Consider the following 13,767-nt stretch of genomic DNA (forward strand, 5'->3'; position numbering starts at 1 on the left):
CACCCCTCAGTCTCCTCTTCTCCAAACTAAAGAGCCCCAGCTCCCTCAGCCTTTCTTCATAAGGGAGATGCTCCACTCCTTTAATCATCTTTGTTGCCCTACGCTGGACCCTCTCCAGCAGTTCCCTGTCCTTCTTGAACTGAGGGGCCCAGAACTGGACACAATATTCCAGATGGGGTCTCACCAGGGCGGAGTAGAGGGCAAGGAGGACCTCTCTCGATGTACTGACCACCCCCCTTGTAATACACCCAAGGATGCCATTAGCCTTCCTGGCCACAAGGGCCCAGTGCTGGCTCATGGTCATCCTGTTGTCCACCAGGACCCCCAGGTCCCTTTCCCCTACACTGCTCTCTAATAGGCCATGCCCCAACCTATACTGGAACTTGGGGTTGTTCCTGCCCAGATGCAGGACTCTACACTTTCCCTTGTTAAATTCCATCAGGTTATCCCCCGCCCAACTCTCCAGCCTGTCCAGGTCCCGCTGGATGGCAGCACAGCCTTCTGGCGTGTCAGCCACTCCTCCCAGCTTAGTGTCATCAGCAAACTTGCCGATAGTACACTCAGTTCCCTCGTCTAAATCATTAATGAATATATTGAATAATATTGGCCCCAGTACTGACCCCTGAGGCACTCCACTAGATACTGGCCTCCAACTGGACTCCGCACCATTGACCACCACTCTCTGGCTTCTCTCTTTAAGCCAGTTTGCAACCCACCTCACTACTCTATTGTCGAGACCACACCTCCTCAATTTAGCTGTGAGGATGCTGTGAGGGACTGTGTCAAAGGCTTTACTGAAGTCAAGGCAGACCACATCCACCTCTCTGCCATCATCCATCCACCTTGTTACATTCTCATAAAAGGCTATGAGGTTGGTCAAGCATGACTTACCCTTGGTAAAGCCATGCTGACTGCCCCTAATGACCCTCTTATCCCTGATGTGCCTTGAGATGACACCAAGGATAAGCTGTTCCATTACTTTCCCAGGGACAGAGGTGAGGCTGACCGGTCTATAATTACCCGGGTCCTCCTTCTTGCCCTTTTTAAAGACTGGAGTGACATTTGCTTTCCTCCAATCCTCGGGCACCTCTCCCGTTTCCCAAGACTTGGCAAAAATGATGGATAGCGGTCTAGCAATGACCTCAGCCAGCTCCCTCAGCACCTGTGGGTGCATCCCATCTGGACCCATGGATTTATGGACGTCCAGACTACTTAATTGTTCCCTAACCCAGTCCTCATCGACTAAAGCAAACTCCTCCATTAACCTGGCTTCATCCGGGGTCTCAGGGGTACAGGGTTCCCCAGGACAGCCTCCAGCGGAGTAGACAGAGACAAAGAAGGCATTCAGCAATTCTGCCTTCTCTGTGTCTTCTGCCACCAGGGCACCCACCTCATTCATCAGTGGGCCTACATTGCCTCTGGTATTAGTTTTATCTGCTATGTATTTGAAGAAGTTCTTCTTGCTGTCCTTGACCCCTCTCGCCAGCTGTAATTCTAAGGAGGCCTTGGCTACCCTAGCTGCCTTCCTGCATCCTCTAACAGCAGCCTTATATTCCTCCCAAGTGGCCAGTCCCTGCTTCCATGACCTGTAAACTCGCCTCTTCTGCTTGAGCATACCCAACAGATCCCTATTCAACCACGCAGGCCTTCTGGCTCCCTTCCTCGACTTCCTACGTGTGGGGATGCTCTGATCCTGAGCATGGAAGAAGCAATCTCTGAATGCAATCCAGCTCTCTTGGGCCCCTTTTCCTTCAAGCAGTCTTGCCCATGGGATTTCCCCCAGCAATTGCTTGAAAAGGCCGAAATTAGCCCTGCCAAAGTCCAGGGTTGCAATTCTACTTGCTATTCTGTTCCTGCCACACGAGATGCTGAACTCCACCATTTCGTGGTCACTGCAATCCAGGCAGCCCTCAACCTTTACTGCTTCGACCAGACCCTCTTTGTTAGTGAGGATGAGATCCAGCAGTGCACCTCTCCTGGTCGGCTCCTCCACCATCTGCATGAGGAAGTTATCATCAATGCACTGGAGGAACCTCCTGGACTGTGTCTGGCTGGCTGAATGGTCCTTCCAGCAAACATCAGGGAAGTTAAAATCACCCACAACAACCAGGGCCTGTGACTGTGAGGCCACTCTCAGCTGCGCATAGAAGGCCTCATCAACTTCCTCAGCCTGATCTGGTGGCCTGTAATAGACACCTACAACAGTATCACCCCTGCCAGCCTGTCCCTTGATCCTGACCCATACACTCTCAACTCGTTCCTCATCCACTCCTGGGCAGAATTTAGTACATTGCAGTTGCTCTCTCACATAGAGAGCAGCTCCACCACCACGCCTGGCTGGCCTGTCTTTCCTGAAAAGGGCATAGCCATCCATGACCACATTCCAGTCATGTGAACTGTCCCACCACGTTTCGGTAATTGCCACCAGATCATAATCTCCCGACCGAACATAGGATTCTAACTCCTCCTGCTTATTCCCCGTGCTGCGCGCATTGGTGTACAGGCATTTCAGGGAGCGAGCAGAGCACACCAATTTCTCCCTAGGGGCACAGGAGGCCACCCGGTCCTCATCTGTTTTAGAATGCTGCCCCACTGGGGCAAGCCCAACTACAACCCCATCCCCCTTCGAGCCTAGTTTAAAGCTCTCCAAATGAGCCCAGCTAATTCCTGCCCCAGCATCCTTTTGCCTCTGCGAGATAAGCCTTTCCTGCATAACACTGTCCGGACTGGAGTCTTATAAAACCAGCCATTATCAAAAAAACCAAAGCCCTGCCTGTAGCACCAGTCTTGGAGCCAACCATTTAGAGATTGAATTTTCCCATTCCACCCCACATCGTCACTTGAAGAGGGAAGGAGTGAAGAGAAGATCACTTGAGCCCCTGAATCTTTCACCATCCTTCCCAAGACCTTGAAATCATTCTTCATTCCCCTCAGACTACGGGAAGCAACTTCCTCCCCATCTGTCTGGAAGACCAGCAGCGGGTAGCAGTCTGTCGGGTGCACCAGTCTGGGGAGCTCTCTAGCAATATCCTTGATCCGGGCTCCAGGTAGACTACAGACTTCCCTAAGATGAGGGTCAACCCTGCATATTGGGCCCTCTGTTCCTTTCAGAACGGAATTTCCTATTACAATCACCCTTCTATCTTTCTTATCAGAGGTAGTCTGCAGTTGTGTAGTCAACCGCCTCTTCCTATGTGATCTTGTAGGCAGGCTTGGCACCACCTCCTCACCTACCTCTTCTTCAAGGTCCAGGGCCTCAAACCTATTACGGAGGGGCACCTGGGGAGGCAAATCAGGCAGGGAGGGGGGCTGCCTGTGATGCCGAACTGCAATAAGCTTCCAACCCTCATCTTCTTTTAGGTCATTTACCTCTGCCCGAGAGTGACAAGGGTGGGGCTGTCTCAGGACCTCCGCCTCTGTCCGGGAGGGCAGGAGGTCCATCTCCTTTTCGCGGGTACCTCCCTGGGGCCTTTCCGACCGGCACGTAAGGGTGTTACTCCACCAGTCGATCTCCCTTTCGCACTCCCTGATGGACCTCAGCGTCTTAACCTCCTCCTTAAGCTTCACAACCATGTCGAGCAGATCTTGCACCTGCTCACACCTCACACAAGTAGAGTGCTGGCCTCCCTCCTCCGGCAGCAGCAGGCTCTGGCACTCCTTGCCGCCGGAGACCTGAACAGCCACCGTTTGGGACAGAACCTCAGTCTGCGTTGCCACAGTCTTTTTGAGACATGCTCTCCTTCTGGAGGCGACCATGGTCATCAGCGGTCTGGGACGCTGGCAATAAGTCGGTGGGAATGACAAACAACAAGTGCTCTCTGCACCCCGCTGCGCTAGCTGCCACACCCGCTGCGCTAGCTATTGCCCCTCTCTGCACCTGGTGGGCAGCGGCTAGTCGCTGCCCTCCCAAAGGTTTTTTCAAGGCAAGGGGAGGAGGTGTGGTCGCCGTCACCGTGGGAACGCCCCCCCCGCCACGTCCAGGCGGGTTTGAATGTCTGCAGAGAAGGAGACTCCACAACCTCCCTGGGCAGCCTGGGCCAGGCTCTGCCACCCTCACCATGAACAAGTTCCTTCTCATATTGAAGTGGAACCTCCTGTGTTCCAGTTTGCACCCATTGCCTCTTGTCCTGTCACTGGTTGTCACCGAGAAGAGCCTGGCTCCATCCTCCTGACACTCCCCCTTTATATATCTGTAAACATTAATGAGGTCACCCCTCAGTCTCCTCTTCTCCAGGCTAAAGAGCCCCAGCTCCCTCAGCCTTTCCTCACACGGGAGATGCTCCACTCCCTTCAGCATCTTGGTGGCTGCGCTGGACTCTCTCCAGCAGTTCCCTGTCCTTCTGGAACTGAGGGGCCACAACTGGACACAAGATTCCAGGTGTGGTCTCCCCAGGGCAGAGCAGAGGGGCAGGAGAACCTCTCTGACCTACTGACCACCCCCTTCTAACCCACCCCAGGTACCATTGGCTTCCTGGCCACAAGGGCCCAGTGCTGGCTCATGGTCACCCTGCTGTCCCCAGGACCCCCAGGTCCCTTTCCCCTACACTGCTCTCTAATAGGTCATTCCCCAATTTATACTGGAACCTGGGGTTGTTCCTGCCCAGATACAAGACTCTCTTTTACCACAAACTGAAGAATGATCCACTGGTTTTCCTTAACAAATCAGAGTACATGCTTGCTGCAAGTCTGAGCACAAAAATCCCAATGGAAAAGTCCTATCCAGTATTCCAAGACCTGTGATAGGGAATTCTCTGAAGCTTTTAAGTTGAAAAGTCTGATAAATCCATAGTAAAGTGTTTGCTCTTCCAAATGTGTCTGCTTCAAAAGGGCTCTATATCACTTGCAAATTTGGAAAAAGTCAGTCAAAACATCACTGAACTGTTGGGAAGAACCTGCGCTGCAGGGGCAACTGCAACCCTGTGAAACCCTCGTGCCGCCTTCCACGCGTTTCACACACGCTGGGATTGATCACTCGGATCTCAGGGGGCACATTTTTCAGAGGAACTCATCTGGACTTCCCAGAGCTCAGCAGGCAAGGTGGAAGTTTCAAAAGTGCAGCACATGACACAGAAAGCTGATCTGGAGGAGGAATAGAAAATGAATTAACAACCAAGCTTACTAACCCTGTTTTGCTTCACCGTATGGGTGCTGAGGTCTCTAGAAAATCTGGTGGATGCTATTTGTTTCATTTCCCTAAGTAATTAACCCAAACCCTTGCATCTGGGGGAAAAGATGACTTGCACTTCCCGTCCACAGGAACTGATGCCATTTCCTGCCTTCTACAGCCCTGTAATGACGTTATATATGGGGGTAAGGGGGAGAGGGAAAAACAAAAAGAAATTATTGAACTACAATCCATTAAGCCTTAGAAGAATGATATAAACATTCTCTTCTCCACTGGAAAGAAAAACACTCTCAAACTCTCTACAGGTTTTAGAGAGCATGCGTATCTAAGGTATAGCAGGACACTCATCTTTCATCTTTGGACGAAATAACAGATTCTTACATCAAACACCCAGTGAGAGCGTGGCCCTTGCTGGAAGAAACCCTGGCTTGAAGTGAAGCTCCAAAGGTCCTTCCCGCACCAGCTGCACGGCCTTCGGGCTCAGAGATTTGAATGAACCACGACTCGAGGCCTCTTGGATGTCCAAAAATACCGCCGATGCACAGCCGTGCCCCAAGGTGGGCAGGAGCAGAGCAGCTTCGACTGCAAACCCCGCAGGGACCCGCTGGATCCCTCTGCAGCCCGGGGACACGAGGGGTCATCAGAAATCCAGAATAATGACTCCTACCAACATCATCCGATTGTGATGTGTGATCAAGAAAAGCAAGAATGGAATGGTAGAGAAGCACCGGTTTTCCTTTCTTTCATAATTTTTTAGCTTCATCTTATAGTTCCTTCGTAGAATTTGTTGATCTGTAAGGACAAAGAAAATATCCTGGCAATACAAACAGAGGGGCTGATAAGGAAAGTCCATCTGTCCCTCCTTATCCCTGTCTCCCTTGACTTCTAGGTTGCATTTTATTTAAATAGAATTTACAATTCAAAGTCAGAATTAAATTCTGAGTCCTTCGGGAACAAAACAGTCATGTTCACTAAAGAAATTCTGAAAACAAAAGAAATTATGCTCTCCCTACTGTTTTTTTGCCTTGTGACTATAAGGCTTGCACAGATCCTTAGGTGACCTGGCAGTCACTCCTATAAGGCTACTGATGGCTGCACTAAAAGCAAGTAAGCTGTTTTTTCTAGACTTGCAAGTTCTTTGTGCAGCAGTTCCCCTGCTGTAATCTCATAAGGTACAGATGGGAATCTGACACCCATGCCTACCTTTAACGTAACTGATGACCCTCCACCGCCTTGCAATCTAAATCTCAGGGAAGGACGATGGGGGTTGTTCCCTCTCCTCCATCACAAGGACAGCATGATACGCTGCAGAACAATTTATGGTTTTGTACGGCACGGTTAGACTGCTGTGGATGTTTCTTCAACACGTTGGCATTCACAAGTGGCACCCAGTAAGACCTTATTCCGTTGGTTTTGTCAGCAGCCCGTGTTTACTGGTTGGTCTCTCATTTTATGGTACATTATCAGCACATTTCTGCTTATCACAGCTGCTGGGATGATATTGCAGCTGACAACTTGACTGCCTGTGATCCAACTGGTCACTAACCTAGAAATAAGGTGGCAAATGCAGAAGCTGGAGAGCTGGCAGCGTTCTTCTCCAGCACGTCCCCTGTGCCAAGCTCCCACACGCTCTCTGCGCTGTGTTTTCTGAGCGTGGCCTTGTTTGCTTGTCAAATATTCTCACTTTCCATGGAGCTCACTGGAATGACGACTGTGTCATGTTTCATGTGCTGCCCTCTAGGTAATCATGCTCGAGGACTCAGTGCTTGTACACTTAAACCAGCTCTTCAGTATGGAAAGTATCTGCAGAAATGCTGCCTGTTTTGAGCAAAGCACTGAATTCTCATTTTAGCAATGAATGAGCCTTTGACCTTATTTTAACAGAAGCTCAAATCCACAAAGTAAGTTGTATTAGCTGCTTAAGCACAAAAAAAGAAAGAAGATTCTCTCTCAGGTACTAAGGAAACGTCTTTTTTCCACAGCAAGTGAAGAACAAATGAAGAATTGTAACTCAAAGATATGTTCTGAAGGCATGCTGCTCCATTCTGGAGTAAGATACAAAGGCAGTCACCAATTTTGTGAGCTGGAAGATAATTCCTGACAACATTTAGCTGCATAAAGCTTGGGAAAATCAGTTAAGGAGAAGTTAATGTCAGCTACGTACACACAATTGCTGCTTGACCCTCTGCTGTTCACAAATTTCACAGAGGATCCCAAAACTCCGAAGCTCACAAAATCATCAATGAGCCTACTCAAGAGTTCAAACAGAGAGATAAAGAAATGCAAAGGTCAGGGAAAAGAGATGTCCTATTTCTACCCTGTCTTTCAGCAGAAGTCACCTTCAGGACCTGAACCAACCAAGGAAAACAGACAGAGAAAATAAACATAAGCCACAAAAACCTCAACCCTCACAGAGACCATTTAGAAGGAGAAACTCACAGGGCTTCTCCATTCCACCTCACCCTGCTCATCAAATATTGATAGGAAACAGCAGTGGCAGTTGTTAGCTGGAGCTGGCAACAGAAGCATGAAAAGTAAAAATCAATGGCGTTTTTTATTTTGACAAAGAAAAGAAAAAATGTGTGTGCTGTGACAGTGCGTGGTGCATGTGCCTCTAAGTATTTCTATTGGCAAGGGCAGGGATGGACACATATCAACACTATTTGGTGCTCATTTCTCTATCCGGTGGTAAAACTGACAAATTAAAATTCTACGCTTGGTCCGTTTGTGCCTGTATCCGAGAAGGGCAAATGTGGTGGCGTGGTCACGAGGGACCGCACATCGACCAGCGGGGTCGGACGGGCTCGCACGTTCATCTGTGTTCGCTGCGCTGTTTCTCGCTCTGAGTACAAAGATGCGCTTTCATTTTATTGGTTTGCAAAGACACTCAGGAAACCTCAGACGTTCTCTCCCCTGCAAGTGTAGATAATGAGCTCCTTGATCTTTAATATGCATACACGTTTAGCACTATTTAGCTAGCTATCCACTAAGCCCCAGCTTTTACCAGAGTGCTTTTGTGCGCTACCATTAAAGCAGCAGTAATGAAGAGCTATTTACCATGTAAAAATTATCTTATTGCAATACACTGGCAAGCGAAGCTTCACAGTAGTGATGATATCACCACATCAGCTCTGCAGTTTCAGCAGCTCAGTAAGAATTTGCTTGTCTGACAGCGAAGCCAGAGATGACACCAGAAAACATTTGGTGAGCTCTGCCTTGGGTGTCTCATATGTACCACACGCCACGAAACACAGAGGGTGCAAATTCTTCCCCTGGTTGATGGAAGAGTGAGGTTTTGGGTTCAGATCTTTCCTGCTTCCACCCCAGCCAAAATTACAGTAATCACAGCCTTACAATAAAGTCCTTGACCCCTCCTTTTTCAGCCCAGGCTGGTTTGAAGTAGGAAGCTGAGCAGAAGGTGTGAATTATCAGGCCTGTCAAACAAATCTCTTTCAGCACCAATGAATTCACTTAAAATGTATGTGCAGAGGAAAGGGATGGGATGGAGGGAGTAGCTTTAAAGAAAAATTCTGCTGCGATTCAAGCCAGTGGAATCGGGTTTTTCCCTTTATTCTTTGGTCACAGTTGCCTTTCAAAGCAGTATCGCAAGATAAAATGTAGAAATCCTCTGAAGGAGGCAAAATAAGACCCAAGATGACAGAATAACTCAGTTCTTCAATTCCCCACATTTGGCACTGACCTACTGAAGGTAATACACAGAGAAGGAAACACTCTGTCCTTTGCTGAAAGCCCCAATTTCAAGGTGGCTGAAGTGAGCGGAGACTCTGGGTTGGTTTTGTTCTGGGGTATTAACCCATTTAAAAGCGGGGAAGCAGGCTGCTGTTCCTGCTATTACATTAGAATATAAGCTTCTCGTGTTTTCCCAGTTCACAGAACATAGGAATAACTCCTGTCCACCCCTTTAGGCTGAACTCGGGGAAAGCTCTTAAGATAGTCTCTTTTCTTAAGGCACAGTTAGACTCAGAGGTTCAAGAGAGACTCAGCACGATGCCAAAGGGAAGTTTCATGCTTGAAAATATGAATTATTATTTATGAGATCTGGGTTTAGTCTCTTGCAGTATATACTTGGAAGCTGTCAGAGGACAGAAGTGCTACAGAGATCCCGTCCAAGAGCCCAGCTCAAGCATGGGGTATTTGGATTAAACCAAACTACATTTGTTGGATTAAATTTATAGCTGGATTAAGCCCAACTAAGACCACAAAGGGAAAGATGCAGTGCTCCTAACTACATGTTCCTGTTGCTTTCTTTCCATCAGCACTAATGATCCTCCCGCTACTCAACTAGTGAGCTCAGCTTGTTGATCTACAGATTAGCATAGCAAAAACAGAGAGAAAAATACAAAGAGAAAAGGAGGTACCTAAGCTTGCAGATGGATCAAAGAGCTGATTTACCACTTGTCTGTAAGACCACTGGTGCTGACTCAAGGGAAAGAATGAAAACTCACACTAGAAGGCAGGAAAACGAAGGAAAGTAGGAAACACAGAAGAGCTTACACCAACCATGCAACTGCATTTTTTGTTAGCTGGCTATGAGCCTGCCTGGGTATCTAAGAATAGCCCTGCACTCCAGTTATATCCAGAGTGACTAGGAAAACAAGCCCATTAATATGCAGAGCTCAAGCTCTGGTGCTGAAGGTACTTTGTACACCCTGTAGGATCCACCAATATCTCCAGAGTAAATGCCACATCATCTGAGAAAAGGATATGATGAACCTGCACCAGTTCTGAACTCCTCTGAAGAGGGAGACTGAACTAAGAATAGCCATGTACAGCATCTTTTTGTACCTGGTACAAGTCTGGCCCAATATATCCTTGATCTACACTGGTTTGCTTTTCTACCAAGCTTACAGGTCAGCTTAAGGATGCCACATTCTAGAAGTTTGTGTCTGTGTGGAAAAGGTAGGCATATTTTGATTTTAAGACAGAACCGATCGTCCACGAGCTTGGGAGTTGGAACTTAGGTTTTGAAACAAATCACTCTAGAGCTTTCACTCACTTTCTGCCTTCCTTAGTCAAAGTGACGTGCTGTCAAATGAGTTTAAAGGCCTCATACATCAGCTCAGTGATTACATTTTGAGAGGAAAAAAAGAGACAGAGAACTTTGGATGCCCAAACCTTTCACCCTAGAATCTGCTCATTGTGATAATTTATAAAAAGCTTAAAATTGCCTAGATATCAAGTCATTAAAATTTTATTTTAGATTGAAACTGTTATCTGAATTCAGTGGCCTGTGATATACATATATGTATTCAGAACATCCTACCGAGAGAACCTATTAAAGTACTTTCTGCAATTATTATTTAATATTGAACATTTTATAGTAGTAGTGCCTTGAGGCCAAACAAGTTGACTTATCATTGTGATACATAGCACACAAATGTAACGTAATTATAACAGTTCATGGATGATAATTTTAAAGTTACTTATGCATTGTTTTGTGGAGCACTGCAAGGCCCAAGTGATTTTTATGGTTATGGTCCATTTTTAGGAAGAACTAGGGACATGAACATCTTGTGGTTTCTAATAAGAGTAAGATAGCGATCATTCCTCTCTGTCAACTCTTTTGGTCATACCTTCCCTTCACCCTCTTTTGGGAAGGAATGATCCATATTAACTCCTTGATCCTATTGAAAACTAACGGCAAACTTAGAAAATAATTGCTTTCAACTGAATCAGGAGATTTGTTTTCAAATCCAACTCAGTGTCACACTTGAGCTCATTCAAACGAGGTGATGGAACACACAGCCAGGGACGAGACCACGTACCTGTGGATGAATTGCCCTGCTTCACGCAATCACATCCTCTCAAGTCAGTCACGAAACTGCATCACAAGGTTTCTGGGTCCTTCGAAAAGAGATGCAGGTACCTGGGCCACTTTGACCTGAAAACACGGAGAGGAAGAAAGTTTAAAACATTAGAACAACTAGAGCCTTCAGCTCAGTACATCAGGTTTGCTTGGGGAGGAAGACTGAGATTTAAATACGTAACTAGTGCAGAATTTGGCCTATTCAGCTTAAAAAATAATATATATACACAATTTATTTATGATACACATAGCAGATGTACTGTAGGACGTCACTTCCTGCCTTTGCCTATCTGCATTCTAGAAAAACAAATTATGTGGTAACAGAACTACTTGGGAGCACAAAGAGAACAAAGGATTTGGGGGGAAAAAAATCCAAGCAAACAACAAAGAGTTGTGCAATAGCAAGCGGTGCTAGAACAAAGAGCTGCTCTTCAGGACCTGGACAGGCGAAGGCTGACAACTCTGACACAGCAGGAAAAATTATATAAATGGAATACGATCGGTCTAGATCAAATAGCCAAAATAATAGCCAAGTTAACAACCTACCTCCTGCAAACACAACTCTGGCCTCTGTAACAGACCCTTGAAAGATGCCACTGTCACCAGCAGAGCTGTTCCTAATGCTGTGCAGTATACTGGAACGCTTCTGACGTGGAGTAAAGCTAAAACTTGTCCTTTTGTATAGCAAGGAGCATGACTTATCTACCTAGTTATACCAACCTAACACGGAAGCAACAGAGGACAGAGACATTTTGCTGAATCCAGCTATCAGGTAGAAATGATCGGTGCCTCCAGTCCCACTGCCCCACACATGGGCGCTTTGGGCGCAGCTTACTGCCCCAATGGCCACGTGGGTTTGACTCACACGGGCTGGAGAGCGCTCAGCAGCATCTCTGCTGACATCTCAGACAACACTGACCCCCAGCACAGTGGTGGGGATAAGGAGCTGGGACAGGGTCAGTGCGCAGCAACTTGTTCCATAAGCACTGCTGTGCACAGAGCACACGTTTCTTTACAAAAAGTGTTGAAAAGTATTTTAGTATGCAGGTAGAGTGCATTCTGATTGAGAAAAATAGCTGTTTTAACTTTGCTATTTAATATATTAAAACTTTCTATGTAAACAAGCCTTACTAACATCTGATACATGTAAACCTCCACCAGCAGAAGTTTGATCAGACCTTTACAAGGAAAAGCACCGCACATGGCCACCACTGCTCATCCTGGTCTTGCCATGTACAAATCAGACCTTATCCAGTTTCAGGGTAATGAACAGGATCGCAGCCTTCGCTGTCATTCTACACAGCCAAAATTTCCATGCGACGAAGGCCAGGAAACACTGGACAGCCCTAGAGCTGGAAAATCTGAATCTTTGAATTAAAGAACAAAGAAGCAGCGATGTCAGAAAGCAGAGAAGGAACGACGAGGAATAAAGGATCGTTAGCGATTCTCACAATTAATTAAACAAAGCTAAGGAGGAAGAGGAGCACAGCACTTCAGACAGCGCACTGCTGGGGCCGGAGCGGGGGGTGGAATTCTCCAAGGCCTTTTGCGGGTTACCACAAAGAGAGTTCACAGATCTTCCACTCACTTACTTAAATATTTGATATGAAATTAAAGCCCTGTTCCAACTTTTATGACCACTGTCTCCCTCGCTCTCCCCTCCTCCTATTCCCAGCAGACCCCTTCATCCTTCACATGCCTGTCCTCAGACCAAGACATCAGCACAATTAGCACCAGCCCACTGGCGCCAATTAGCAGCCAATAGTGTCTATGTGGTGGGAGGGGGAAGGAGGAGCGGGTCCTGTGTCTCCAGCCTGCCTTCACACTCAATTAGATTAAGTGGAGTCTCCTGGCTGTGGTTGGTTGGACAGTTGTTGTAGTAATTGTGTCTTCTCTGCTGCTGCGGGCGATCTCCTCCCAGGCTCTGATACCCCCTTGATTGACTCCCTGCGTTGTCCACTTCCATCAACACACACTTCTTCAAAGAGAAAAGGGGGGGCAGAGAGAAGGACCCCAATGTCTTCGTCTCAAAGTTTTCTTTGAGTCAGAAACTCCAGGGCCCAGTGGCTCTGAGCTCCCCAGGGTTCAGCTGTGGCTGTTCACCGGGACTGTCACAACAGCGATGGAGCGGCATGGCTCCGTGACAAGCCCCACGGGTCACCCGGCTCCACTGGCCTTTCGCAGAGGAGCACCCACCGTCTCTGTGGGGAAAGAAACATTAATAATGTGTTTTTAACTCAGAACTAAGCTAGGGAACGAGCCGGGGTTTCCTGTTCTTGCTCGTGGCCGGTGGCAAATGCTGGGAAATGAGGAGGATAATTGGAAGAGCTGACTGAAGTTACGCTCCTCTGCAACACCGGAGCGCACACAGCACGCTGAAATATCAGAATCTTCAACACAGAGGCTGAAAGAAAAGCCCAACTGGTTCTGCATGCGTTCCCAGTTAATTTAAAATTCCCTTCTTGCACTCTGTAGCTTTTGTGCACTGTTTTGTATCACCACATTCAGGCAGCGCACTGCTCCCGGTGCTATAATGGGATGTACTTTGACGGAATACTTTTTGCTTTCATTTTATTTTTAAACTCGTGAAGGACAACTGCTACTTAGCACCAACATAAATATTTGTCCTTCTTGTGTACGTTCAAGTGTCTTCCTGTTTTTAACAGGGCAGTCTGACTCTGAATAGGATTCATTTCTGCTTTACCACCTATTTTTAAGATGAGTTGAATTGTACTTTGGAGCTGTTGATCTTCTCATATTGCCAAGAGAAGAGCTGTGGTGGAACATCACCAGACAGCCAGACCAAAACAAGATC

At 47.3% G+C, this 13,767-nt stretch overlaps 1 long non-coding RNA gene across 1 annotated transcript in view; it reads right to left on the minus strand.

Annotated features, from left to right (window-relative positions):
* Positions 1 to 5,520: 5,520 nt before the first annotated feature.
* LOC139829293 (uncharacterized) overlaps positions 5,521 to 13,767 on the minus strand; it is a 32,336-nt gene continuing 24,089 nt past the window's right edge. Inside the window, exons 2-3 of the long non-coding RNA XR_011741741.1 lie at positions 10,912 to 11,027; positions 5,521 to 5,917 (exon numbers count right to left, since the gene is read on the minus strand). This is a non-coding gene — a long non-coding RNA (uncharacterized lncRNA). The remainder of the gene's footprint in view (positions 5,918 to 10,911; positions 11,028 to 13,767) is intronic.

The sequence above is a fragment of the Patagioenas fasciata genome, chromosome 17 (genome assembly GCF_037038585.1).
Source record: "Patagioenas fasciata isolate bPatFas1 chromosome 17, bPatFas1.hap1, whole genome shotgun sequence".
Taxonomy (NCBI): Eukaryota; Metazoa; Chordata; class Aves; order Columbiformes; family Columbidae; genus Patagioenas; species Patagioenas fasciata.